The 27,250-nt window shown below is 35.4% G+C and overlaps 1 long non-coding RNA gene across 1 annotated transcript; it reads right to left on the reverse strand.

The window, feature by feature from the left end:
• Positions 1-14,781: 14,781 nt before the first annotated feature.
• LOC131159676 (uncharacterized) lies at positions 14,782-27,173 on the reverse strand. The gene is made up of 4 exons (XR_009137850.1): positions 26,998-27,173; positions 23,696-23,771; positions 16,993-17,104; positions 14,782-14,868 (listed from the first exon to the last, which is right to left on the reverse strand). It is a non-coding gene; the product is annotated as an uncharacterized LOC131159676 (long non-coding RNA).
• Between the last annotated feature and the right edge of the window lie 77 nt (positions 27,174-27,250).

Raw genomic sequence — 27,250 nt, forward strand, 5'->3', positions numbered from 1 at the left:
GACTGAGAAAATATTCATAAGAAGACATCGGAATGAACACATTGGTAGGGATAATAAAAGTCATGAAATGATATAGAGGATATGGATATGAAGACAAAAATGAGTCTAGATAGATGATCTTAGGCTTCATCATGTCATATGATTGTATTACAATAAAAACTTGCTTTAAGAAAAGAGAAAACACTTAATAATCTTTAAAAGTAGAAAAAATAGAAGTCAAATAGATTTTTTTTTTTTTTTAATTAAGAGGGTAGATCATTTATCATGAAAGATTGTAAAGTTATTTCAGGTGAAAGCTTACCACACAACATAGAGTCATAGTATTAGATATATGTACTAAAAATAGAAGAAAATGATAAAATAAATTAGTATAAAAGAACTAGGTGATGGAACCTAAACGAAGAAAATATAATAAAGTTTAAAAATAAAATGATCAAATATAGGGTTGGACTATAGAGGATGGGATAGAAACAAATATTTTTTAGAATAGATTAGCTAGCTCTATTATAAAGATAGCAAGAGAGATTTTAGGTGAATTAAGGGGGAGATTCTCGAATAGTAAAGAAAGCTGGTAGTGAGGTAAAGATGTCCAAAAAGTCATAAGACAAAGAATTTGATATAAAACATAGTAAAAATGTAGAAGCATAAATAACTTTGAAAAGTATAAAGAAACGAGAAATGATACAAAAAAGGCTATTAGTCAAGTTAAATACAGATCATTTAATAGTTTGTATGACAGATTAAATACAAAAAAGGGAAAGGGATATATTTAAACTTGCTAAAATTAGAGAAATGAAAAGTAAGGACTTAGGAAATGTAAAATATATAAAAAGTGAGGATGTTTATTGTCTTGGTTAAGGACGAAGACATAAAAGATAGATGGCGAAGTTACTTTAGTAAGTTGTTTAATGAAAATCAAATAGAAGACTTAAATTTAGAATTGAAAAATGAGGAAAAGACTAAAAATATGATATTTTGTGATGACCCGAAAATTCTATTACATTTTTTTTGTTCATGCATGAAACTATGATACCATATATAAACCGCCCAACCCCTAAGTGGGTTACCGGGTATGACTGTCCATAAGCTATATTACAATACAGCGCAAACATAATATACATATATCTCATATACAATACATACTAGAGTACTAATACCATCATAATATAAAAATATCTCTCTCCCAAAACCACTTATATAACTCAAGGTACATAAACATATCTATACACAGATAAAACAACAGTGTCTCACTGGCTCTAATTTCAATCCCCAAAACCACTAATCCTGTCCGAAGCTTTCTAAACTCGTCTCTCTGGATTTTTTGAAATGTTAAAATATTAAGGAGTGAGACACATCCTAGTAAGATGAAATAAATTATTGCCAGTGTGTGGCAATATGAGCTTAAAAGAATCAAAACACGTTTATTTAATAAATATTTTAACTGAGTAATCATGAAATTTGTACTCATATCCATATACATATATATATATATATATATATATATATATATATATATATATATATATATATATACATTTGCAACCATGTATTTTGGTTAGCTTTCCCGTGATCCCAAGAGGGGGGTGAATTGGTATTTTTAAAATTTATCTCCTAGGTATTCCTCCTAACAGCAGTATGTTTACAAGCCTATGGTCAATCTAATGCAAATGTAAATATACCAGAAATTAAATAAAGCAGTTTAAACAATCACACAAGCACCAGAAAGCAGTAAAGAAAGGAGGACACGCAGATATGTTATTGAGGTTCGACCAACTGCCTACGTCCCCGCCTTGGCTAACCAGCACAAGGATTATCACAATAACTTGCTCACTTAAACGGGTGGAGCGGCACCTATACAAACCAGGTCAAATTACCACAAGGCTGACCTCAACCTTCACCAATCCTTACCGGGCTGGATTACCGCCCCCTCAGGCCACGCCTGGAATCTCTCAGATATACAATCAAACGGTACAATATATTGGTGCTTTCACGTAAAGCAGATTTGTACCACAAATGCGCACAAATACAAACACCACAGATGATTTAAAATGTAAGCTCTGTGTGATCTAAATATTTCAACTCTCAACTATGTTTTCTATCAGTGTAGTAAGTACGTGAGAGTGTCTAACAAGCAATCTGTGTATCTCAGGGTATTTCAATAAAATGTGTTCACACAGAATATCAGATAAGCCTCAAGAATATCAATCAATAGAATATCTCAATTGTAGTAACCGAGAAAAAAATAAAATTAAAAAAAATATAATAATAAAATAATAAAATAAAATTAATTAATTAAATTAACAAGTAAAATGAATAGTATGATAAGGAAAATATATATATATATATATATATATATATATATATATATTGAAGCATGTATATATATATGTGTGTGTGTGTGTGTGTGTATATATATATATAGAAAGTGGAAAGCTTCTTCAAGAAGCTTACTTGGATTTTTTTTTTGGAAGTGCTCTCTCTCTCTCTCTCTCTCTCTCTCTCTCTCTCTCTCTCTCTCTCTCTCTCTCCTACGACTCTCTCTCTCTCTTCGATTTTGGGCTAATTTTACGCCGGATCAACAAACTGAAGCCACCACGGCGCTCCTGGCGAAGTTCTCTACAAGTCTACCGGAGTGGATCGTCAGGGAAACGAAGTTGGATTTCATCCCAAATCCAAGGTAAGGCTTTATATTCAATATTTGGATTTTTGACAGTTGAAGAAAGTGATATACGCGTAAAAATACTGAACTTTAATACTGAAAATTTTCAGTTCCAAGGTGTTGATTGGGAACGTTGGGAATCATCCCTAAGTTGAGGTAAGACTTTTTAAGTCAAATTTGACTTAATGGTAGTTATAGAAAATGTTGTACGTACGAAAATACTAAACTTTAATTCTGCGAGTTTTTACTTTCAGGGTGTTGAGTTGAGAACCAAGTGGCTACAAGGGAAGATTTTCTTAGGGGCTTTTCAGGAATCAGGTAAGGGAATAAACTAAGCTAGTTTCGTTTTGAGAAAATGTATGTATATATATGTAGCATTTGGTTTCAAGAAAAATAAATATATTTATATATATGATTTATATTTGGAAAATACTATTTTAATGATGATATGTTGAATACGTAGAAAATTTGTTTAGTGTGGCATGAGTATAAAAATGTTGTGAAATACTATTTTTTTTTGGAATGGGGACGATATGGATTTCTATGATGGAAAATCGGCGTACGGGCCAAGATATTTTTATATGTATATGTGATTTGCCGGCGTATGGGCCTTGCTATGTGGATGAGATTTGCCGGTGTACTGGCCGTGCTATGTGATTTGCCAGCGTACGGGCTGTGCTATGTGATTTGCCGGCATACGGGCCGTGCTATGTTAAAATGTGTAATACCGGCGTACGGGTCGATGATTTTCATGATACACGTATATATGTGAAATGATATGATTGATGTGAAAATAAATGATATGAGATATTTATGTATCACGGTTTTAGTATATGTATATAATATCAGAACCTGGTTAGCTTGGTCTAGGCTAGCACTTGCACGGTACCGTTGCTATGTGTCCATGGTCCTCGTGATCATGATATCTGTGTTAAAGCCGCTGTACGGAGTGGTGTGAGATTGGATGGTCGATGTGGTTATTTTCAAGAAGTGTGTTGTTATCGCCCCTGGTGTACGGACCAGTCTGGGTAGACCCATCGGACCTACAGACTACTGTTTGACTTGGCAGTGGTCGGCCAACCATTGTCAGGTCCCGCCTTCGGGCCACACAACCCAGTCATGTGGGGGTAATACATGACAACAGCCAGCTAACCTACCAGGATTGTTTTTATGTTATTATTATTATGATATGAGATGAGAAATGTTTATGAAAACGCAGTATGTTCTGCCATGTTTTGATATGCATATGTTTTCCCAAATTTGATAAACAGTATTGAATATGTTATGTATGGTATATGTAGAACACAGAATACTCATGTTGCCACACACTGGTATTAGTTTTTTTCCCTTACTGAGAGGTGTCTCACCCCTAACTCTTATACATTTTTCAGGAACCCCTAATAGGAGAGCAGGAAAAGCCCCGCTGATCTAAATCAGTTGTTGCCCTTTTTGGAAGGGTAAGTTTTTGGTAGGGACAGTTAGGTTTTGTGGGGATTGTCCCTAGATTTCATTTTTGAGATGTATATACTGTGAGATAGTAATTGTAGTGACTCTGGTATGTGTTATGCACATTATGATGAGATGTATATGATTTTATACTTTCTACTGCGTAGGCTTCTGCTATATGTTTTGTTATATCCCTGATGCCCACGGGCTCAGGTGGATTGTGACTTGCTGAGTTGGAATGTATGATGTGATGATAATTTATTTATATAAAAAAAAATATGTGAAAAAGGAGCAGGTCGTTACTGTTGGTATCAGAGCATAGGTTGCTAGGTTCTGTAGACTTTAGAGTGCAGCAGGAACAATACCAGAGTTTAGGAATGATTTGAGGTTTTGTTCTACAGTCTAGAGGCAGGACTTCCGTGGTAGTTTTTGTGTTTTTCCTGGGGTGACGATTTCAGGAAAACCATAGTAAGCTATTGTCGGGTTGTGTTCCTAGAATGTAGGACTGGGGATTAACAATGAGTTAGAAATGTTGAGATGAGTGGTGAGGATAGGTGGGTAAATTATGATGATAGGATTACTGAATTGCAACTACTATTTTCCAGGATGGATCCAGAAGGAAATAGTGCCCATGCGAGTAGCAGTGATGGAGCAGAACCATCAGGTACAGCTAGGACCGACTCTGATGCGGTATTACGTAGCGTGGCTCAGCAGGTTATGGCTAAGATTGCTAGAAGCTTGAGGGAGCAGAGTGGTCCATCTACAGGCCATTGGTGCACTATAGAGAAATTTACAAAGATGAATCCTCCGGCGTTCTCAGGTGGAGTTGATCCTATAGCCGCTGAGAACTGGATGCAGGAGATTGAGAAAATCTTGGCTGTGCTGCAATGTACTGAGGAACAGAGGGTCCTCTTTGCCACCTATAAATTGACAGGAGAGGCTGAGAGGTGGTGGACTGCGGTGAGACTATTAGAGCAGCAGAGGGTGACTCCAATAGCTATGACATGGGACCGGTTTAAAGATCTGTTCTTTGACAGATATTTTCCAGCTACTGTGAGGGAGGCTAAGGTAGAAGAGTTCCTGAGTCTGAAGCAGGGATAGCTATCCATTCAGCAGTATGCAGCACGTTTTATCGAGCTTTCTCGATTCGCGCCATACATTGTTCCTGATGAGGTGAAGAAGGCGAGGCAGTTTGAGAGAGGCTTGAGGCGGAGTATATTTAGGCAAGTGGTGGTGCTGCGGATCCAGGACTTCGCTGAGTTAGTCGATAGGGCGGCCTTGGCAGAGATTGGTGAGCGTCTTGATGCGGATGAGCCGGGACAAAGGAAGAGATCTGCATCTACAAGCTACTAGCAGGGTTACAGGTCGGGTCAGTGGAAGAGAGGTAATCATGGTAGAGGGCGGAGACAGGAGACGGGAGGACGCCAGGTGCAGACAAGGCAAGGTCCTCCAGTTTGTCAGACTTGTGGTAGGAGACACTAGGGAGAGTGTCGAGCTGGTGGTGTAGTGTGCTACCGCTGCGGTAGATCGGGACATATAGTGCGAGATTATCCTACCCTGCCAGATGCAGCTCCGGTGTGCTATCACTGCGGTAGATCGGGGCACATGGTACGAGACTGTCCTACTCCACCAGATGCAGTTCCAGCTCCTAGACCATATCGGGGAGGTTATCAGGCACCACGAGGGGGCCAGCAGAGGAATACGGCTCCAGCTAGGGTGTTTACTCTGACGCCGGGTGAGGCTGAGGTGTCAGGTGACGTGGTGACAGGTATGGTCATTATGCTTTCTTTTAAAGTTATTGCATTATTTGATTCAGGAGCTACACACTCGTTTGTGTCCTTGGGGTGTATTAAATTATGTGAGGCTGAAACACAATCATTAGATGTTGAACTGTTGGTATCTACACCGACTGGGTCGGTAGTGAGGTGTGGTAGGGTATTCCGCGACTGCCCAGTAGAGATTCAGGGGAAAACATTGTCTGCTGATTTGATAGTGTTAGACATGCATGGGTTTGACGTTATATTTGGCATGGATTAGCTAGCAGCTAATTTTGCCAGCATAGATTGTCGTGCACGAAAGGTGATATTTAGACCCCTGGGGGAAGCAGAATTCAAGTTTGTAGGGTCGCATGTACAATCCCCGCCTCAGCTAGTTTCAACTATTCAGGCCAGGAGACTACTGCTGAGTGGTTGTCAGGGGTTTGTGACGGTTGTGAAAGAGATGTTAGAGAATGAGTTGAAACTTGCTAGCACGCTTGTAGTGAAGGAGTTTGTGGATGTTTTTCCAGATGAGTTACCAGGCTTGCCACCCGACCGTGAGGTGGATTTCTCTATTGATCTACCTCCCGGTACAGCGCCAATTTCTAAAGTACCTTATCGAATGGCACCAGTGGAGTTAGCAGAATTGAAGAATCAGTTACAAGATCTGCTAGATAAGGGCTTCATACGGCCCAGTGTATCTCCATGGAGAGCTCCAGTTTTGTTTGTGAAAAAGAAAGACGGGACTATGAGGATGTGTATAGACTATAGGGAGATAAATAAAGTGTCAAGAATAGGTATCCTCTATCCCGTATCGATGATTTGTTTGACCAGCTCCAGGGTACACGGGTGTATTCGAAGTTTGACCTCAGATCTGGCTACCATCAAGTGAAGGTGAAAGTAGAAGACGTCTCAAAGACGGCCTTCAGGACTAAGTATGGGCATTACGAGTTTCTAGTGATGCCGTTTGGTTTAACGAATGCTCCTGCGGTATTTATGGACTTGATGAATAGAGTCTTCCATCAATACCTAGACCAGTTTGTTGTTGTTTTTATTGATGATGTACTGGTCTATTCTAGGAACTATGAGGAGCATGAGACGCACTTGAGGCAGGTTTTGCAGACACTTCGGGAAAAGAAGTTGTACGCCAAGTTTAGTAAATGTGAATTTTGGCTGGAGAAGGTCGTGTTCTTGGGGCATGTTGTATCTGGAGACGGTATTTTTGTGGATCCTAGCAAGATTGAGGCTGTAATGAATTGGGCTAGACCGAGAAACGTCCACGAGATCAGGAGTTTCTTGGGGCTAGCAAGCTATTACCGTCGTTTTGTTGAGAGATTCTCAGCTTTGTCAGGGCCCTTGACACGACTGACAAGGAAGAATGTTAGATTTGAGTGGGACGATAGTTGTGAGCAGAGTTTTCAGGAGCTGAAGCAGAGACTAGTCACAACACCAGTGTTGATCATCCCATGTGGGGGTGAAGGGTATACCATTTACAGTGATGCGTCCTTGAAGGGACTTGGCTGTGTATTAATGCAGCATGGCAGGGTAGTGGCGTATGCATCCAGGCAATTGAAAGAATATGAGAAGAACTACCCTACCCATGATCTTGAGTTGGCTGTAGTGGTACACGCACTAAAGATTTGGAGGCATTACCTGTACGGTGAGCAGTGTGAGATCTTCTCCGACCATAAAAGTTTGAAGTATTTCTTTACGCAGATGAACTAGATGTTTATTAAATACAGTAGTATTTGTCATTATCAAAACCGGGCGTGACCTATAAGGTCAACAATTTTCTCAAAAAATATGTATATGCTCAATACGTTTTCCTGTGTTCGAAACCCAACATGTCTGTAAACGTAGTTTCATCATGTCTGTAATGAGCAACCAACTTGAGTGGACATCCATATATCACCATCATGTAGTCACCCCACATGATCGAGTTATGCAATCCGAAGGCAGGATTTAGCCATGGTTAGCCCACCAGGCTAAGCCAAAAAAATTCTTGTCTGTAGTACGATTGGCCCACCGCAGCCTAGTTCAGACCCAGGGACAATAAACATCTCTTCGCAGACCCAATCGACTTCCAATACCAACACTCTTCCCGAGAAGTATGGTTGCATTGACTCATTTCCTAGCAAAGGTACCATGCTCTCAATTACATCACTGGTCCATTAGGGTTCCCATTCCTATAATTTCCATAGTAATCTCAATATCAAAAATATCATGTCTGTATAAATCACATTTCTAGGTATCAAAATATCATATCTATATTTTCTATATTTCTCATAAGCCAGTATAAATCACATTCTGTCATAAAATATTTGTAACGACCCAGAAAATACTGATATTTAAATATTAAAGAGAGAGGAAAATGGAAACAGGAACAGAAGGAGGCGATAGACTTCGTCGATGACATCGCATTTTGGAGATAATAATAATATCAACGAATTGCTAGGACTTGTCGACAAATACAGGGATTCGTCGACGAGTGCATAGGGAAATTTGTCGACGAATACAGGGTTTCGTCGACAAGTGCATAAGGAAATTCATCAATGAATACAGCGTTTCGTCGACGAGAAACTACCGAGCGAAGAATGGGCTGCTCTGAATTTCGTCGACGAGTACAGGGTTTCGATGACGAATTTAATGAAGGACTCGTCGACGAGGTGACGTGTCTCGTCGACGAATCTGGCAGTATAAATAGTGAAAACCCTGAATTTTTACCTATTTTCAACGCTCCTCTCTCTCTCCTCTCTCTCTCTCTCCTCTCTCTCTCTCTCTCTCTCTCTCTCTCTCTCTCTCACTTCTCTCTTCGTTTCCGGGCCTGTTTCTCGTTAGATCGAAGATCTGAGGCTACCACGACGCTCCTGGCGAAGTTCTTTGCAAGTCTGCCGGAGCTGATCGTTGGAAAAGTTGTGTTGGATTTCGTCTCAATCTTAGGGTAAGACATTTTATTCAGTATTTGCTTTTTCCTCAGTTATAAGAAATATTGTAGGTAAGAAAATACTGATATTTTGTTTTGAGGGATTGTGTTTTCAGGATGTTGAGTTAGGAACCCTGCGGGTATAGAGCCATAATTTTATAGGGGCTTTTCAATATTAAGGTAAGGAAAATATGCTATGTTAGGAGTTTTCATAATGCTATCAGAGATTTCATAGACATATATTTATACTAGTTTATTATACAGTATTTACAGAATATAAGTTTAAATGCTTGTGTGGCTTGAGTAGATTTTCATGATATGAAGAAATTTATATAACTTTTATAATATATCATTCTATACTGAATACCCAGATATAGACAGTATATATAGTTTATATAGTTTTTCCCAGTATATGGAATTATACAGAATATAAAGATATAGATATATGTTCACAGAGATTATACAGAGAAATGTACATGCATATACAGCTTTTATACAAATAGTTTCATGAGACAGATATATATATATACATATACATGTATACAGTTTTCTTCAGATCAGTATGTATATCACAGTTTTATACAGAATAGTATATACAGAGTTATAGCATGTCATGTTTCCTATTACCATAACATACAGAGTATATAGACAGAGTATATAGACAAAGTATACATATAGAGATACAGAGGTAGCATCAAGATGCTACAGATACAGCATACAAAGATTGCAGTATTTACAGTATAGAAAGATAGTGTTATGGTAATTTTGGAAACATGATGAAAACAGTAAAAGAGTATATATGTATATATGCATATAGTATCAGATCCTTATGGAAAGATTACAGACAGGTACAGTACAGATATAGAATACAGAGCACGGTACCGTTACTATATACAAATAGAGTGCAACCACATATCTCAGATAGTGTGTGGGTACCGTCAGCCGTGCTCGGAGAGGATGCAGCTCCCCAGTTCACTGGGTGGAGGGGGCCGATTTTGACGAGGTAGTAGCCAGTCTCGAGCCTAAGAGTGTTTGGTCGAGCTGAGTTAATGTAAAGTATATTGACTTATCTGGAGGGCCGACCAGATGAAGTTCCGCCTACGGGCTGCACAACCCTATCATGAGGGGTTAAATCATGACGTACAGAGTCCCAGGGATAAAGCACAGTTATGTATATGTATACATTTTTACATTATATAATGAGTATAGTATGATATTATCAGTATGAAAAGTAGAAAATACAGACGATACAGTATATTTTAAATTGAGAAAGAAAGATATGCTTTACAGATTATTTGTTGCATTACAGTTCAGTTATTATTTAAAAGTATCCTTAACTTAGTTGCCACACATTAGTAATAGCATATTTCCACTTACTGAGCGTCGACTCACCCCATTACTTTAACATTTTTCAGGTGAGCCAGTTAGGCGAGCAGATCAGGCTCGCGGATAGAGAATAGTTTGATTACCTTAGTTATAGGGTGAGTTTTTGATAGAGTTGTGTATATTTTTGAGTAGATGATGTTGGGGGGTATTTTTGTATGGCTATGGTCTGTATACACTGGATTTTGGTATTGTATAGTATATATGTGAATGGTTCTATGATATGTGTTCCCGCTTCTTAGATATGGATGTAGATACACAGATATATATATATATAATGGCAAGAATTTTGAGGTCGTTACAACAAGCCTATGCAACTTGGGGTAGAAAGCATCTAACCTTTCCAAAACCTTTGAGGATCTTTTTTGAATTTATACTTTTAGAGATTTTTTTGAATTTATACATTTAAAGACCATCCTTTATTAAGAGGTAGTTAAGTGCAAACTAATAGATCTTATGCTTCTTACAAAAGAAAGAAACACCAATTTGAGTCTCTAATGACTATTCGTACATGTGCACTTGTTCATTATTAACATAATCATGGATGATAAGATTGATGATGAGTGAACAATCACGAAGCTTGATAATCAAAAGGTAAAAAAACCATTGAAGATAAATATTTGCAGACTACAAGAGTTTAATGAATAAGCTCAGAGCTCAAAACATAGGACAATAGGGTGTAGTTAACATCTCATTTTCCTAGGTTTTACTCCTACTAAAATGGCCAATCCATTAGGTACCAAGAAACAAATTGAATTTATTGTCAACCTAATGTTGGCCAACTATTTACCCAACAGTTCTACAATATGAAAGCAATATAGGTCCATTACAAGAAGTTTTTGCCTATACTCAAAATCCTACACATAGGTTTTTAATAAAACTGTAATGAAAAGAGGAAAAAGAGTAAAAAAGACAAAAAAATGATATCAAAAGACCCATATAATTAAATACAATGTGCATAGTTTATAGAGTTAGATTCAAAATCATTGCTATGGTTTTTACATGCAATTGTGCGATCTAAAAGGGGTGTTGACAAATGGCAAAAAAGGGTGATGACACTTGGATGCAAGGAAAGAGGATTGAGAATGGTATATGAACTAGCGCCAATATATATATACTTTTGGATCGCTAGGAAGCAATTCATTAAATTGAGTTATTGAAGGTTTGTTACTGTGATTAAATCATAGCTCCCCATCTCTACTTAGTTAGTTAGTAAAATAGCCAAAGGATGAATGCATTTCTTTACCTTGCTCTAACAATGATTTTTTAAAACTAATTAGCTTTGTTTAATGTCATCATTTTTCCATTGAAATGTCTTAATAATAAAATGATAGTGTTGGAAAGACAAGAAGCTCATTGTGCACCTTTCTCGTAGAATTAAAGAAAGATTATCATACTTTGGCTTTGATAATACTAGGGGTTAGACAAATGGGATGCGTTTGAAATGTTTTCATTCATACTTACATAATTACTTAATTTTTGTACTTTTTCTTATTTTTACTTGACTAATTTAATTTTTTATGTCATATTGATTTACTATCACAATATTATTATTTTTTTTTCAAATTGTTAAACAAAATATGATTTAGTAAATTTTTTTATTGAAATTTAAAATTCATTGGAATATTTTAAAATATTAAAGGATCGATAGACACCAACAAAATTGTCGTCATGATTAGTTTTTAGTTAATTGTAATATATTTTTATGTTAGTTTTAATTATTATTAAAACATAGACACCAACGGAATTGCGGTTATGGATTAGTTTTTAGTTAGTTATAATATATTTTTGTGTTAGTTTTGATTATTATTAAAAGATAGACACCAATGGAATTGCAGTTATGCATTAGTTTTTAGTTAATTATAATAAATTTATGTCTTAGTTTTTATTATTATTAAAAGATAGACGCCAACAGAATTGCAGTCATGGATTAGTTTTTAGTTAATTATAATATATTTATGTGTTAGTTGTAATTATTTATGAATTATCTAACACTTATTATTTTACAATACTTTTCTGTTCAACCAATATTTCTCCAAGCATATTTTAAGAAATCAAAACTGGACATCAAAGTACCAAATCCCTTTATATATATTAATTATTTTTTTCTAAATGATGATGTCCGAGACCCTTTGGACACTCGATTAATTCATTGGAATAATGGGTCCGTCTCTCTTTGCCTGAGCCACCATTGGGGGCAAATATATATATATATATATACTGAATGTTAGGAAGCAAATTAAATAATTACAGTTCTCAAAAACATATAGAAAGAACCACAATAAAACTACAAAAGACGAAGAATACTAACAAATAAAAATATACCAAATGACGTCCTTTAATAACACAAGGTTTTATTATTGAAAGGCCACTCGGCCCATGCACGTACACAAAGTAGACTGCTAATTAAAATATAACAAAGTATAGACATGGATCATGCATGTCTAATAAAACAACTATTTAATTCCACAACATTACTAGATAACGTAGATGACTTTCTGATGAACAAGAATAATGATTGATGTCTATCGTATCGTACAGTTATGATGATTATGAGTAATAGGTTTTAGACTCTTAAATTTTTATTGTACTTTCATCTTTTGATATTAGACTATGTTGTTTATGCTTTTTGGACCTTATGCTCGGAAATTTCATTTGTTTTTTTTTGGGGGGTAGTTTGAAGCTTGAACTCTTGTGTGTTTGTGTTTCCTTAATGCAGCTAAAGATAAGTTTCCATTATTTTCAAACAAATCATCTTTGCTTTAAGAATGATTTGAGTATCGAATTTTTCATTTGTTCATCTCCTCTCCCTCATGGTTTCTATTCCTGTACTCCTCCTTTTCTCATTTCCTTTCTCTCCTCTCTGTCCCTTCCTATTCTACCCTCTTCTTTTTTCCTTTCTCATATTTCTTTTCATTGTGTTCTACATCAGCAAGCATAAAGATATTGCTGTGACACATACCTTGCGACTATTTCAATTCCAGCGAACAATGATGCTATAGCTTCAATCTAATTAATTCTTAACAAATTAAAATTCACAAAGCATTCTTGGGTGAATTACACTTACATCACTTGACCCAATCAATAAATGCAAGTGTCCCCCTAGTATGTCAAAAATAACATTTGTCTCCCTTGAGATATGTTCATTCTGTCACCAACAAGGTCTTAAATTTTGATTTCAACTCAAATTTTGAAGTGCTCCAAAAGTATGGAAATTTCAATTTTGATTTGGAAAAAAAAAAATGGAAATTAGTAGTAAAGCATGGAATTCTTTTATGAATCTTTAGAAATGGTTAACAGACATAATAATATAAGTTTTAGGACTAATATATTACAAGTTAAATACATCTATGTTGTATATGAGGTGGAAAAGTTGTAATATAATATGTGTATCAAACACATTTATAAAATAATGTGCATTAAACATATTCTCATTTAATGCAAATGAAATTCATAAATCATTTAAACATTATTTATTACACAAATAATGATAATTCAGACATTAATGGTTAAATAAAATGCTGTTGTAAGTATATTTTTTCATGTAATTTTAAAAGCCCTCGTGATAATTGTTTTGTTTCAATAAAAAAAATAAAACAAATTAAGAGAGTAATTTCACTTTGCTCCTAAACCTCTCATTTGAATTCCGAGGAAATTTCATTTTATAGTTAAAATTTCGACAAGTTTTGCTATAATTTCAAGATTTTGATAAATTTCAGATGATTCGTTGAAATTTCAACGGAAATTATGTAAAATGGAAATCGATTTCCATTTCGATTTTGAGGTTGATAGAAATTTCAATAATTTTGTGGAAATTTAAGACCATGGTCACCAACCTCCCCTCCCCTCCAATTGATTGATCAAAATTATTAACATAAACGACATTGTGATTTGAAAGGAAAATTTTGCCTGAAATTATCTTTCTTCAGCATTAAGTTCAAATTCTTAGAGCAAATTTGTCATTTTTCATACATAAATGATAGAATCATCAAGTCTCAACGAAGGTTTGTGTCATTTTGAAATGCAATGTGAGTGCCACTGATTAATGGACAGATAAACAAAGTGCCATGATTAATGAATTTTTCCTCACTTAATTTTATTGCAAACTAGATTGAGAACGAGAAATAATGACAATGCCAATGGTGTAGCTGCCACAGATAATGATGATAAGAATAATAATTACAATAAAATCCACCATGTGCGCATGTGTGTGCACAAGCGCATGCATGCATGTGCGTGCGTGCGTGCGTGCGTGCGTGTGTGTGTGTGTGTGAGAGAGAGAGAGAGAGAGAGAGAGAAAGAGAGAGAGGGAGGCAAGCAGGGAAGGAAATGCATGTCTACTTTCATATCACAAATTTATGTTATGTGAATTCTAGAAACACATGCTGGAAACAGATCGATGCAGTGCACGCATGTGTGTGTGTGTGTGTTTGTGAGAGAGAGAGAGAGAGAGAAGCAACAAGGGATATGCCAGTCTCCTTAGGGCAAATCTATGTGCTATGAATTCATAGAAACACACAATAACAGATCAATGCACCAACTCTAACCTTCAAACCAAACACTCAATACTGAAACATAACTCTAAACAATGGAAAATCAGTATCACAATAAAAACATACCAAAACTTCCCAGTTGATGCAACGACTTCCAGAATTCCTCTAACTTCTTCCTCAGCAATTTCATGCCTGGATTCCGTGCCTCTGAAATCTCAAGTACAATACAGTTAAACAAAAAAAATAGAGATGTTCTAATTTCCTGTAACACAGACCACTTTTATCATCAATGTTTATGTGAAGTTGTCCTGAGAATCAAGAACTTCTATTTTATTTTTTTAACTGTTTACATTTTGCCACATTTTTATATATTTATAGCTCCTGGCGTAAATGCATAGGTATTTGGTTCTAAGAAACTACAGGCCCATTTGGTTAAGGTTTCACCATTTCAGGTGTTTTCTCTATCTTAAAACCTAGAAAGCATGGATACCAACAAGACACAAATTTCACATGTTTGGTTAAGTTTTGGGCAATCTTGAAGTTTATTATTTTTAGAATTTTTCCTATTTTTGCAGCATTTTTTTGGTAGAATTTTATAAGCTAAAATTTTTGTAAATTATCTAGGATCTTTATGATTTAAAGATTTCACATGTGTTATTCTAATATTTGGAGAATTGACATTATGTTCCATTAATTAGGTTTGATATTAATTCCTAGAGATTGTTTACTTATTTAGTATTAGGAGAAAAACTATTTGAAAGGCTTGATCTGTGACAGACTGGAATATTGAGCAGTCAGCCCGATTGAGTTTTCTCTTCATTTTTATTTCTCTTTTAATTTCCTCTGTTTTTTCTATTCTCCTGCATCCCTCACTTGTGCCAATCAGTCCTGTGTCATGCAGCTTTTAAAAACATGTCTCATTCAACATCGAAACCTACATTCACAGGGCCCCAGAAACAGTGTAGTAATATGAATAAAAGTCTTCAAATGGTTTCACCAATAAACAAACTGAACCAAAATAATGTGAAAATATGAGGAGGAGCACAAAGTCACACCTGCTAATGCTATTAGGGTGTGTTTGTTTTGCAAGACCAGACTATTCCAGAATCAATAGAATCAGAGGGACTATGATAATAATTTTATCACACGTTTGGCTATAAGTGATGGGATAAGAACATATGTGGAATTTTAAAAAAAAAAAATATGCCTATAAAATGCTTAGCCTAGGACAGCTAATAGGGAAATGGCTGGTTCTAGCTCTTGCACATAGACTAAGGATCAAACCACCTTCCCCCACCCCCCCTCCCCCGGAAGAGCCTAGCCAATATCTTAGGGCCCATTTGGTAATTGGTATTACTATAAAAAAATTATGTAAATGAAGACTAAAAACTAAAAGGAAAAAACTAGAAACCAAAAACCAACAACTTGTTTGGTTCATATTTCTAAAACTAAAAAATAAAAACTTGGTTGAAGAAATGCTCATTTTTGTTATTGAATCAAATAAAATTAAGAAATATAATTAATTTTAAAAAGTACAAAAAAAAATAATAAATCAATTACATATATAATAAAAATAGAAATTATTATTTTAATAAATTCTTATATTTCAGAACTCATTTCTAGTGCTACAAGAACAATCTTATTGTACATGACAATTGAAAAATAGCACAATAATTTTTAGATGACTTTTATTACTTTTTTCAAATTTTCAAAAATTTTATTGATATTTTTATTTTAAATTCATTTGGTCATTTTGTACTAATTTTAATTCCAAAACAATGTATACAATTAATATTTAATACACAAAAAAAAAGTATTGTGCCGACAGATTTCCAAAACAACTAAAATCTGTAAAATCTGGTTTTCAAATTTTTCAAAAACAACTTAAACCAATAACAAAAATAAAAAACTAGCAATGTAAACAAACGCGTTGTCATAATTAGTAAACCGAACTGACTTAGTTTGGTCACACCAAACCTGAGCTATAAAGAGCTTAGCCAAGCCTAGCCCCCATTACGCATTCATAAGGACTTGAAATCATAAAAATGGCATCTAGGTCTTTACAAAAAAAAGGGGTCAGGAATGAATATGCATGCATATATGAATACATATATAGGGGGAAGTAAGGATAAGGGAGATAAAAAGAACAGAGTGTGCAAATAAAAGGAAGCTAATAATCAGAGAACACAACAAAATAGCTGTAAATGATAACAAGGCCTCCATGATGTTAATTTTAATGGGCCCTACAAACCAAATACACTTGATATCGTTTCCATATAAGTATTATCCACCTACAGAATGATCAAAATATCTTGAAGAGGCGGAACTTACCCATGATTTGAGATGTCAGCATCCAGATTATCATTCTGACAACTAATATCATTTGAGACGGTTGCATGCTGTGAATTTTCATCTGATGGCATCTCCATTAAAAACCCTTCAACTACATAAAAATTATGAGCATAACAGTTAACAGAAATTATACCTCTAAGATAAATTCATTATACAAAAACCCACAGAAAGTAAGAGTCTATTCAGTATTATTTTTGTTTTCTGTTTTTGTTTTGGTACAGTGAAGAACCAAACTATAGCAACACTTTTGTTCATATTGCCAGTTTTGTGTTTCTGATTTCAGTTTTCAACTGTTCTCGAAAAAAATTGAAAACTAGATTTTATGGTTTTCAGCTATTTTTCTGATAACCATACCCTTTAAGCCATGGTAAATTTAAATTACTTTCAAAAGTTGCATGGTTGTTGCATTTGCTTTTGTATTGAATGAGTTTATGCTAAGCATGTTGTGCATTAATTAAATTTCAGTTAAAAAATTTTGGAATTTTATTTAATTCATTAGTGGTAGGAGGACTTAGATGAAATGAAACTAAGAAAGTCCATGTTAAAAAAGAAATAACACAGGTTTTGAGGCAGAAATAGAAAAAATAAATAAAAGCGGCATGCTGAAGCTAGGTGCAGTACAACAGAGCCAACTTGCTGCCAGTCGCTGCTGTCCTGGTCAATTTCCAGCTATGCCATACCAGCAACAACAGTGTATAATTGACTTTTGCCATAAGACCAAAGTTAGTGAGAGAGAGGGAGGAAGTGAGAGCAAACGCTGCAGGAAAATAGGAAAATTTGGGGAAAATAAGAAAAATACAGAAAAATCATAGGAATATCAAAATTCGACAAGCTCAAAAACCAAGGTAAGTGCTGTTAATTTTCATTTAGTCATCTAAAGATAATGGAAAAAATTGGAATTCAAAGGAAAAAGGTTAGGAACTAGCAAGCAATTGCATCCTAATAGAAAAAAAAAATTGTAATTGTTTATTTGTTACTTAGTATATATAGCAACAGGAGTTCTCTTTGGTTTTCAAGACTACATATCTTTCTTTCGTAGATGGCAAATTTATTTGCTACGCTATTAGCCTTGTAAGGATGATAACAATACTATAGGGATTGACATGTTTTGACCCCAAAATCCTATATACTAATGCTTTTAATGATTTTGAGTAAAATTTAATCAATTTAAATATAGCATACTACAAGTATTGAATGCCATCTTGGTTGCTTTGGTTGCTATTGACGAGAAGAAGCTTGCATTTGCTAGTTTTCACTACTTTATTGATTATAAGTGAAATTCAAACTAAGAAATCATAAATAAAGAGGAATATAACATATAGAATGCCATTTTTATAGTCTGAAGTCTCTAACAGAATTTTGGTTATCCCAAAAACAAAATATAGAACCTTTATATGTTAAACAAGAACAAAAATGCATACAATGGAATGTATTTTAGTCTCCAAACTAGGTGTCAGAAAAACAGGGAAAAAAAATTTGAAATAACTTAGAATAATATATGTAATTTAATGAAAGAAAAAATTGGGTCTATTTGAATGGCAGTTTTTAAAAAATGCATACTAAATGACAATGAAAAAAAAAAAAAAGCCAAAAATGAATAAAAAAATCACTAACTAAATAAACCAACGTAAAATTGAGTTTCTTAGCTTCAATAAAGGGAAAAGAGTGGGGAAAATGACAACCAAAGGGCTCAAAAACTTGTTTTAGTCATTCACAGCCAGTCTTAACACTGTAATGGCCTGCAACTTCTGCTACATTACTGTAATGGATTGTAACGGCCATCACGATCGTGAATCAGACCACCTCCGGCATATTGACCCGCAACAGCCTCAGAACCCACCAATACCATTATGCACCAATTTTTAGAACTACGCTACCCAACACAAATCCCTAGAAAAAGGAAGTTTGTAACAATAACACTAGAGGGATCTCTAGTATTGGGGATCTCTCCCGACATTTTGGGGTTTTGGGAAGGGCAGCAATGGAAGTGTGTTATGGCACCATGCGGTTTTTGCAATACTAAAATATTTTCAACAATTTCCCTGATAATCAAACAGAGAACATAGGAGGAGGAGAAAATTACCAGAGGATCAACCAAGCTAGATCTATCATAGAGACAGTGAACCAAATCCCTTTTACTTACAATAAAAGAAAAAGAGGGGAAAAAAAAGACAAAACAAAAATATAGGACCTAGAGAGGGAAGCTTATGAGTATTTTCTAGGAGAATGAGAGGAAGGGTAGAAGCACAAGATTAAAGTACTTGTCTCTACATGCACATGAGCTCATGCAGGGTGTTAGCAGCACTGGAAGGTATCAACAGATCAGACGTTGACCCAAATTCAATCAGTCTGGTCCGAGAGGCTAGAGTGCCACATAATCTCATATATGATATATCCATATTCTGTCAAAAACTCAGCCCCTGGAACTACTCAAAAAAGTAAGTGCTTAATTCAAAAAAGTATTTAAAATGCGTACTTGTGCAAAAAAGTATTGTTTGGCTTGCACCCAAATAAGTGCCATTTGCAAAAAGTAATTTCCCAAAACTAATTTCTTGAGAAAAGTTAGGACATTTTAAGAAGCAATCAAGGTTTACAGGTTACTTCTAGATACTAGTTGCTGTTCATAGGCAATGGCAAACTTGTAAATTTAAACAATTTATGTGCATGACAATCATTTCATTAATTAAGAATTAATGAAAAATTATAAAAATATTATTGAACTAAAAATATTATAAAAAATAACTAATTTAGTTAGGAAATAGCATTCATATATTGTTTTATTTTAAAATGTCAATTAAAAATGATTAATTAGCAAAAGTACTACTTTATTTGTTCATTTAAAAAATTCAAAATGTTAGTTAAAGATATTAATTATAAATTGTAATTAAAGTCAATTAATGTGTTAATTAGACAATATGAAAAATGAGAAGTAAAAATATTAATTAACATATATATTAATTAGTTTGTTAATTAAAAGATATTAATTAAAACTATTAAAACTTTTTAATAATTAGAAAACATTTAAAATGTTAAATGAAAATGTCAATTACTTTGTTAGCTAGATAATAATATTTAAAAATTTCAACTAAAAATGTTAATTAATATAAATATTAATTACTTTGCCAATTAAAAATATTTAAAATGTTAAATATAAATGTTAATTCGAGGAATACTAGTTAAGAATATTAATATAATTTAAGAATTGTTTTCTTATGTATTATAATATATTAATTAGATGTTTGCATATAATAATATTATTCACATGATAGTAGCATATATACACACAATACAAATAATAAAGCGAGGATCGAAATTCCAAACTGCACTTACAATCAATACTTTTTTAGACACAACCAGTCAATAGACTTGATACTTCATGACTTTCAACACTTTTTTAACTCGGTACTTATTATCAATGCTTCTCCAGACAAGTACTTTTTTCAGGAAAGTACCTTTTTTTCAGATAATAAAAGAAGGTATATTAGATTGAGAAAGAGAAGTTGCAACCTAAGGAGAAAAGAGGTCCACCTAAGAAAATAAAAAACAGAAACAAAACAAAACATAATTAAAAATGAAAAATAAAAAAAATTAAAATTAAAATTAAAAAAAAAATTAACCAAATAGAACTTCTAACCAAGATAACCCCTTTTCAATCCCTTTCCGTCATAATTCACTAAGCATTTTAAATTTGCAAGCTCCCCCTAACCCTTCTTCGCTTTGTACTTACCCCCATCAAGCACGCTTCAATTCCACCAGCATCACACATTTTTTAATCCAATTTATCCATTATATCTTGAGCTTCTAAGTGTTTCCTAGAAATCACCTCCACTGTAGGTAAAATTCCATCATTGCACTACAGTTTATTATCCAACCCAATGTTCTCAAAAATAGGAACCCCCTCGAATCCTTCCAACAGTGCAGGATGTACGCATGATAGGTCCCCGAGATAATCACAAGAGTCGAAAACATAACCATATTGTTCCCAAATCTAATTCAATAGCAAACCACCATAAAATTCAAACTCACTGATGTCATTACTATCATTATCTGAAAAATCTCCCCATTCCTTAGCCTCCTTCCCTTTGCTAACTCCATCACTTGCTATATCCTTCATCTTAGCAAGTGTATCTTCCACAATGCTCAACTCTCCTTAAGAATCTCTCCCTAAAATCTTTGGACATATCTCACCAAAATGCTCTTTTTTGCTTAAATAAAATTTCTTCATTTCCACACCCATCATTACAACCTTTCGACGAGCATACACCGAACCTAAGGACCAGATTCCTACACAACCCAGCTTCTTTTTTTTTTTAATAATCTTGGCAACACCAACCTCTGATCCCCTTGCAGAACCAGAATCCACAGCCAACCAAACACTTATATTATTATCATCATTTTATCTTCACAAACTTGTTGCAAAACCAAATTAAAATCATCCTGCTTACATTCTGGATGTTGATCCATTCTATGCTTATTTTGGAGAGCTGGAGACAGATTTTGTATTTTGTTAACAGCTTGCTGCATACCCGCCTCTCCTGTATGTAAATTCTGGCCAGGAAAGTGGACTTCTTCAGAAACAGGATCGTGCAAGGGAACGGCTCAAAGGCCTTATCACCCATATCCTTTCACTGGGCCTTTTAAGATACAAGGCCCATCTGTGAAAGCCCATGTTTATAAGAGACTTCTTTCGAATCCAGAGAAAGGGTCATAGCATTCTTGTAAAAACCATAGGCATGTTCTATTAAATGGCCCAACTTTGTTAAAAAAGAAGCACCACCTTTCTCACAAACCTGGCCCAAATCCAGAATGAATACCAGACAACCAGTTCCTGAATTCGTAGCCTCGTCATTCCATATGGCAGCCCAAGCCACCTCAGCAAGATTGGCAGCAACCACCAGAACCCTAGGTCCCTGCACTTTATGGATGTTTGCCTCCAATCAATGAGGCTGTAATCTGATACAACACCTCCGATTCCTTCAATTGCAGATTAGCCCCACACCTAAGACACAATTTTTCTGAATGTGAGCTACTTGAGCAGCCTTCACCTATCTTTCCTCCCATCACCACATTACTCCATGATCTAGGAGCTGAAGCACTTGCAATGCCTGCTCATTCAAAATTGTGACGAATATCCTTCGCAAATTTGCAGAACTCAATTCACAAAGCTTCGTCATCCAATTCCTTTCACGCATCCAGGAATGAACACCAAAAAATTCTTACCTTTCCTCATTAGCTCAATTCCAAAAACTTCCCCACCCTCATCCACCTAACTGCCATCCAGCAATGGAGGTTTCAGTTGCAAAACACTTATGGAGCCCCTTTCCAACTGAACAGAAGTTGATAGACCATCAGCAAGTCAGGAAACAGCCTCCTTCGTGAACTTAACCCACCTATTTCGAGAAACATTGTTCTTGAGCATGCACTATAAAGGGGTCACCCCCTCCTTATCCAATCTCAGATCAAAGGATTTTCCTTCAATCCAGATTGAAGTCCTTCGATCTGCACCAAACGCTTTAACATCACCTCCTCCTAACACAGCCATGGTTGTGTTTGTGCAAGGGTGAAAGAGTTGTTACGCAGCAAAAGAGGGACCCATCCTTAGATTTTTAGCAATATCTGAAGTTTGGATCTGTCCAAACAAGCCTTTGAAGAGCATCTTTTGAGTCTTCGAAGAAGATGACCTTTGATAGAAGCTTTGAAGATGAAGCTTTGAACAGTCGAACTTGCTAAGGCTTGTGCGATGGAGCATCGAGTGCTTAGAAAAGTACCTTTTCCTAAGTGATTTCAAACGATACCTCAAATCCAATGAATCTGCTATGACATTAAATCTGCATGGAGGGTAGGCAGAAGGGCGTATATTTTGGTAGGAGAGAAGTAAAATGTATATGATTACATGTTTTACTAAGATAAGACATGCAAATAATCGCATTAAACTTTCAGTTTGGCTATTGTTTTAAAATTTATCATGTCACATCAGATCATCAAAATCTGCTGTCGTTGCGCAGGTCATTGGACCAAAATATCAAATAATCCTTATAGTAATTTATTTCAAATTTTATATGATCCATTTGACCATGAATGATTGAATCTCATCCCATGCAGCCATGCATTCAATTTCCTAATCGAATTTCAGTTGCCTCAATCTGATGCGCATCCAATTCATTGACGAGCTCACACAGATATTGGGATCAATTAATGGCTGGTTGGGTTGCAGAATGGAATCAGGTTACGAATGCAATCAAGGTAAGAATGGATGGAACAAGCAAAGAGATTCCAATGTCTGGTTGAAGCACAAAATTGTGACTGGAAGGCTGGGAATGGAATATGTTTGTTATATACAATAAAATGAAGGAATATAATTATAAAATATACCATTCATACGTACAAAAAAAAATATATAAATGAAAAAAAGCCACACTTCTAACACTTCCATGGCATATCTATCAATGAATTAAAAATTTTCCATGAGAGTAAACCATAAAATATTCATAATAAGTCAGATCCATGTTACAATTATCGTCTGTACAAATTCATCATCCTTAATTTATCATTGACTGAGAGCTTGAAATGATGCAGCAGCCAGCATGGCCACTGCATTATCAAACAGATCAAATCTACAGACCAGCGCGACAAAATAAAAATAAAAAGCAAAATGAGAGGATAGCTTAGTCAAATGCCTCACCTCAAGATGATCTCCTTCACAGAAAACCCATTTCCTCAGTGCAGCCAAAAACTGCTCATTACCATATTTCTCATGCCTGTTATCACAAAATAGTTTATAACAAAAATTTTGTGTGACGATAAGTTGATATTTGGGTGCCATTACCCAAAAAAAAAAACATATGTGAACAATTAATTTTCAAATCTCATCACATAGCTTTGCAAATAACCAAATTCAAGTGTGTGGAAAATAGAATAAACAAGCCAATAAAGGAGAGGAAAGCACGTCTTGGACAGTATTTGTGAAAACCATACCCTTTAAGCAACGGTAAATTTAAACTACTTTGATAAATTAGCATGACTTGCTTTGTTTTTCAACAAATAACTTCATACTAGCCATGTTATTCATTTATTTGAGTTGTGTTGACTGATATTGGAAATTCCTTTTGACTTATCAATGGTAGAAGGGGCTTAGAAAAAAGCAAATTATGAGGGTCAAGCTAAAAATAAATAGCATAAGAGTTGGGGCAGAGAGGGGAAAAAAAAAAAAAAAAGAGATGGGGCATGCTGAAACCAGGTGTAACACCTAGCAGCACTACAAACCAGCAGCCGCCGCCTGGAAGTTCTGAAAAACCAGCAGCAGACACCTAGTGCACAGCTGTAAGCACTGCAGGACCCCTGTTGCCACCAGCTGCTATGGTCCTGCCATGTGTGCAGCTGCTGTCTTGACTTTTCCAGCCTGCAGAACAGCGGAACACAGAAAATAATACCCCAAAACTCTTACTGAAAACACTAGTTCTAGAGAGAGAGAGAGAGAGAGGAGAGAAAATGGGAAAGATAACTCTGCATAAAATCAGGGAAATTCAGAGGGGGGTTAGACTAAGTTGTAAAAGCTGGAAATCAAGGTAGGTGTTCTTAATTTTCATTTATTCACCTACGAATTTTGGGTATTTAAAGGAAACAAGGGTAGAAACTGGTATAACGTTGAATCCTAGAAAGGAAGATTTAAGTTTGTTATCTCTAATTACTTGATATGGCAGCAAAATGCATGTGTTTCTTTCTTTATCATAGTTGCATATCTTGTATAGTTGGAAAATTTTCATGTGATAAATATTCCTCTTGTAAGGATGATGGTTTTACTTGCTATGGCAAAGCTTGTGTATGCGTATGTTGAATTGTTATTGCATGAAATAGATGGCAGCGTGTGTTGTTGTGGCTACGATATTGTGGAATTTGAGCAAGTAGGAATTGTGTCTCCCTTGGGTAAAAGCCCCTAAACCTCCAGAGGGTATTTCTGTGTTAAGCGGTGGTTGGCCAAGCTAGAATTTGGCATCTGTTAGTGTTTCCGTGTTAAGTGGTGGCTGATCACGCTGGAATTTGGCACTTGTTTGAGATAAAATGTGCATTTAGTTGGGTCAGCACTGCTATGTTGGGAAAAAAATGTGTAAATGCATGATATTTAAATGTTTTGCATTGGACACTTTAGATCAACAGATTGCTTTGAATAAATATTGTGTTCATGCACCTTATGATCATGCATACATGTAAGAAATCATGTGTTATCCTTATTAGCATAAGGGGGAGTTAAGAATCTCTACTAAGCTTGTGGTTGCTCACTCTATTCCATAATAATTTCAGGTTCAAACTGAAGGACAGCTCCACTTGTTAGTTTCTCCGAGATACTACCATTTTGAAATGTATTATAAGTTGGCCAGAAGGCAATAAGGGTACTAAGCGTGTGTTCAGTTTTGGGTCATTATGTGAGTAGACTAGGGAGAGAGAAAAATGTTGTATGAAAAGTACAGCCCAATGTAAAGAGCTTGTCACAAAATGAAAAACATTTTAGTTGTTTATGGAATATATACGTTTTGTGTTTTCAAAAAATGTTCACAGTTAACTGGCTTTTAACTTGGTTCCAAATGATGATTTGTAAAACAAATTCTTGCCTGGGCCTAGTGAACCATTGGATTTTAGATAGAGTCACAGCCGGTCACGTGCCAAACAAACTAGGGACGTAACAGTATTAGAACATGCCTTTCCACAATACTACAAGTTTTTGACACCATTCAAGAAAATATCAATTACCAGAAATCACAGGATAGAGAATATGATACATGACAGACGAGGGAGAATAAGAGAGAGTGCCGAGGTAAGAATGGTCTTCCCTTAAAACTGACAGATCCACCAATAACAAATTTGGAAGAATAAAATGGCAAACCATGAACCCTATTCCTGTTATAAAAACTCAAAAATCCACACTTTTAGTTCATGCAATTCTATTTAAATTTTAAATTGAAAAGATTGCCAACCAACAAGGAATATTCATGTTGTCTATGATTCACTGGCAGGAGATTCATCTATGCTCCCTGCAGATAACAAAGTCATTCTTCCCATATTATTTTGCTTATTACAAAGTAGTTGGCATAATTGTTTGACATTCCTGAGGGGTCTGATATCAACACGTAATTGCACACACTCCAGCCAAGGTAACTCTCCATATCCAAGTCCAAGAGATGCATAAGTAGAAGGCTACAACTAGAAAATGTCATGTGCATTTAGTACAGATATAAATTAGGAAAGATATACAATGGAGTTTAGTAATGCTACATACATGCAGACTAAAGAAGATTCAAACAACTTGACTGACATGAATTATTTTACAACTCAACTAGTCGCAAATTACTATTAGCACAAACACACCTTAGTACAAAAAAATATGTCCTGTGATTCATATTTTCATTCAAATAGACAGATCATTCATATCATTTGCCATCACGAGCATGCTAATAACATCCAGAGTCTCCAACCAGCCAGAACTTCAAAATAGAACTTACTACAAATTGCATTAGAAACAACGCACTTTAAGGAACTTGGTGACCTCTAGTTTTTTTTGGAGGAAAGCAATTAATTCCTTAACTTGTAAGTGTCAGCAAGTGCCAAGAAATATGGGAAAGAAAAATATAGCACATCCCTATAGTAATCTACAAACTACAGAGAGAATGACGCAATCAAATTTTTCAAGGTGCTTCAGATTTCAACTTCTGTAAGAACTTCGAAAAATAATTCAAAAAACGCACAGATACAATTATTGAGTGTGATTGAAAAATTTCCGAGAATGATTGATCATCTTCCTGACATCTCTTTTCGAAAATACAACATAAAAAAGGCAATATAAATGGCGAAATGCGTAGTGAGAATATAGTTGTTGCATATCTAAACTAAAATGACAAGAGAAATCAAGTCCAGTATGCGGAAATGGAGCCCTAGAGAAAGAAATCAAGCCTGAAAAAAAAATAGATAGAAATTGAGCCCTATAGAGAGTACCAGAAGTGAAGCTGACGGATTGAGCTATGACCGACGCCTACGACGACGACGGGAGCTGCCGAGATGCCGACCCGCGAGCAGCTGCAAAATTGTAAAAGACCGAGTGGAGACGGTGAGAATCGGTAACGGGGCCGGGCCTTTCGGGGACAAACTAATGGAAATGAAAATTTGTTCAGGGAAGTTTTTGTCTTTTGGTTGGGGAGAAAAAACAAAAACAGTGGAAGGTGGAACGCTTGCCGAGCTCTGCTCCGAG

This window comes from Malania oleifera, chromosome 7, assembly GCF_029873635.1.
Source record: "Malania oleifera isolate guangnan ecotype guangnan chromosome 7, ASM2987363v1, whole genome shotgun sequence".
Lineage (NCBI taxonomy): Eukaryota > Viridiplantae > Streptophyta > Magnoliopsida > Santalales > Ximeniaceae > Malania > Malania oleifera.